At 39.5% G+C, this 3,630-nt stretch overlaps 1 long non-coding RNA gene across 1 annotated transcript in view; it reads left to right on the top strand.

Annotated features, from left to right (window-relative positions):
- The window catches only part of LOC107299420, an 8,256-nt gene extending 4,915 nt beyond the window's left edge, over window positions 1-3,341 (top strand). Inside the window, exons 2-3 of the long non-coding RNA XR_001549176.1 lie at window positions 1,922-1,969; window positions 3,288-3,341. This is a non-coding gene — a long non-coding RNA (uncharacterized LOC107299420). The remainder of the gene's footprint in view (window positions 1-1,921; window positions 1,970-3,287) is intronic.
- Window positions 3,342-3,630: the final 289 nt, after the last annotated feature.

Genomic DNA, 3,630 nt, shown 5'->3' with positions numbered 1-3,630 from the left:
CCTGCGCTCTTCACACGCCTCCTGCAGGGCACATTTGGTAAAGTTCGTGCATTCAGGCTGCCGCCAAGCACAGGGAGTAGCACAGCTAAGGAAAAGGGCAAAAAAAAAATGGCGGACGGAGTGGTTTGGCGACCCCCGTGAAATGGTCGTGCGACCCCAAATGGGGTCGCGACCCACAGGTTGAGAACCGCTGCTCTAATTAATAATATGAAATCCCTCTAATAAATCAAAACCCCAGTTTTCTTCAGCCTTATTTTGACTTTCTTCCTTTGCCAACTAGCCTTTCATATCAATGATTTTAGATCGTCAAATAGATCTCCCTCCTTTATTATATATGTTATTTGAAATAAAGGAGATCATTTAATTGCTATTTTTTTGGAAGGGCTAGCCCATTTGTATTCATTAAGTTGTCTCCCTATTATTCCAATTCCCCATGATTGCCCTGATATGTTTATCTTCCATTCAATCTGTTCTTCTTTCTCAAATTTGTTCTGATTTATATAGAAAGTCTTTTCCATTTTCAGTGTTATCACTCCCTTTTCTGGATTTTCCATTAACTGTATTTGTTGGTCAATTGAGTCCTCTGAATATTTGATTGTTCCATTATTCTGTTATCTTCTGCGTTATTAGTTCTTTGGTTGTAGTCAAAGTTCTTCATCCATATTCTTTTAATAATGTGTTAAGTTGAAGACTTTAAAATCAGACGTTAAAAATAATTTTATAACTAGGTATGGGACCTCTCTTTCACATGTTTATAAATAGTCTTTATAGTAGAAGTCATTGGTCAAGCAAGATTTTATAGTCCGAGGTATTTCATCATCTCATATAGTAACCAATGTTCCTCAGATAAAGAGATAGGAAGGCAGTTTCCCTCATATAACTCTGAAAGTCAGTAAAGGTTTACATTCATAGTTCAAATAGGCCAGTTATGCCACCCAGCTGTTCTCTTTACAGCAGAGTTTCTCACAGGTGGTGCCAAGGTCAAAAGTGTCTTATCTAAGATAGGAAATAACAAATTGTAATACCAAACTTCACCACAAGATGTCACCGATGCCATTTAAAGTTTTTAAGTCCAAAATTTTTATAATCCTTTTTCCAATTTTATTTCTTTTTTATAGATAAAAGCAAAAGTCTCCAATAAAAATAAGAAAATTTTTAGTCCCCAAGTTTCAGGGACATATAAATCCAATTAGATTAAAGTTGTTCTTTTAGTGTTTTAATTCCCCTGGGTAGTCAGTCGCCGCTATTCTTAGAGGGTGGGATAGAAATTCCCTTCCATCTTTCCTCACAGGGGGAAAGCTACTTTGGGCAGCTTTTACAGGAAAAGAAAATGCTTAGGATAAAGAGAAGATCAGATCTCACCCAGTTTCATCCACGTTGCTTTCAAAGTGCTTGGTGGTGAGTTTGACTTTGGCTGTCTGCAGCCTAATGATGAGCCGTATTACTATGGCCGGTCTTTCCTCTGCCGGTTTGGAGGGCTGCCCCAGATCGAGCCGAAGGGCTGCTGCCCTCCCGCGATCAAGCGGGGGTCCCCTCCTTGCTCATCGCCCCTAGAGGGTGACTTTCGACCCTTTCCAGGGTCCCCCAGCGGAGCGAAACCAAACGCGGAAGACAGAGCTCACCTTCCAGCATCCGCGGCAGCTGCGATGGCAAACTGGAAGTCCCTTGTTGAATTTTAAAACATACATATGCATGTCCACTTCTCTCCAAATATTATGTAGCTATATTATTCATACACATTATTTGTTAAATTTATACTTGTCTTTTCATTAAAACAAACCAGTGCTGCTAATAATAGCTACTTGCAGATAGAATCTAGAATTACAATTCAGATGTTAAATATATTAAAAGGAATTAATGTACATTAATAATTCTACCTGCTTGAAATCTTTACACTGATTTTGTGTCATTTTTAAACAAGCTGTGACTTGGAGAGTCTGATTGCAGTCAAAGATAACAGCAAGGAGGGGTAAGTCTCTATTCACCTTTGGTATAGATATTTAGTATTAATTTGTACTACTTCCACCATTCTTGACACCGCACAAAAGTGTTCAGGTAATCCTTAGAGAAGGGTGGTGCATAGTTAGAATCGGAATTTCTGTTGGTAAGCAATGTGGATGTAAAGCATAATGTCACATGACTGTGTTGCTTAGGTTGGCAGGATGTGAGCACTGCTGGGCTGGAGGTGGTTGTTGCAAGGTTTTTGAGAAGGCGCATGTGGGGCAGCACAATACAAGCTTTGGAAGGCTGGGGATGGCTGCTGGAGGGTGTGCAAGAGGCCAGTCTGGTGTGAGCTCTGGGCATAGTTGCAGGAGGGTGAACGAGGGTGCAGCGGGCGGTGGGCAGGGGTGGCTACTGCAAATCAAGGACTACTTATAGTGGCATGACTTGGCTGTCTCCATGCTGAACACTATCTTGCTTTTAATGTGTGCTTCAAGGCATTGTCAGTCACTAAGAGAATTTATATTCCTTAAAACTATTCTTCGATGGTGTCAGAAAAAGAAGGATAAGACTTTTTCAAAACTGGTACAGTTAAGAATGACTTAAATCTGCCTCCCTCAGGACTTGGAGACAAAGGCAATTTGGTAAAATGAAGTTGGGCCAGTGTATGCTTAGGTGTAAATGAGAACTGGACCTTAGAAAGGTTGGGAACCGCTGTTCTAATCCAACCCTCTGCTCAAGCAGGAGACATGATACCATTCCGGACAAATGTTTGTCCAATCTCTTCATAAAAATTGCCAGTGGTGGAGTACCCACAACTTCTGGAGCAAGCTTTTCACCTGATGTGTTTTTCTCAGTATTAAGAAGTGTTGTAGTAATTAAACCTGCTTTGCTAATCTCTTTCTGAGATTAGAGCTGTACTGGCACAGTGGTTAGAATGCAGTATTGTAGGCTGACTCTGTCCACTGCCAGGAGTTCGATCCTGACTGGCTCAAGGTTGACTCAGCCTTCCATCATTCTGAGGTCAGTAAAATGAGGACCCAGATAGTTGGGGACAATATGCTGACTCTAAACCACTTAGAGAGGGCTGTAAAGCACTGTGAAGTGGTATATAAGTCTAAGTGCTATTGCTATTGCTTTGAAAATGCTCCTATACAGTGCTTCAGTACTTAACAAGTTCCTACTGTAATTTGCAGATCATATAAGGTAAGTAAGATAGAAAAAGTCATAAGACTCCATTTGCTTGAAGGAAGCTATGCCTTTAGGTCTGCCTTCCCCTTATGCTTTTATATCAGTTTAATTTTGCAATATATTAAAAATAAATTACCGTTGTTTCATCTTTACAGAAACCAAGATCTGGATGACTTCATCATAGTGAATTGTACATTTGAGCCAAGTGACAGGAGGTGAGTTTTGCAGCCACAGTGGGCATTTGTATTACATTTCTGATCTAGTGTTAAAAACAATAGCTTTCATTATACATCCCAGTCCCCATCTGGCAAAACCCCGAGTAAATCTTGCATTATTTTATTCATATCCTTTAAGTATCTTTTCTGTTCTAATAAATGGTATCAAACTTTTACTGTGATCAAAGATCAGCACACAAAATGTTTTTTTCCTATGTGTCTGTACGTTAGATAACTTAATTTAAATTTAATTTAAAATATGAATTATAAAATTAATTACAAA

This window comes from Protobothrops mucrosquamatus, unplaced genomic scaffold (assembly GCF_001527695.2).
Source record: "Protobothrops mucrosquamatus isolate PMUCROS unplaced genomic scaffold, P.Mucros_1.0 scaffold4893, whole genome shotgun sequence".
NCBI lineage: Eukaryota > Metazoa > Chordata > Lepidosauria > Squamata > Viperidae > Protobothrops > Protobothrops mucrosquamatus.
This window is presented reverse-complemented; position numbering and strand designations above follow the sequence as displayed.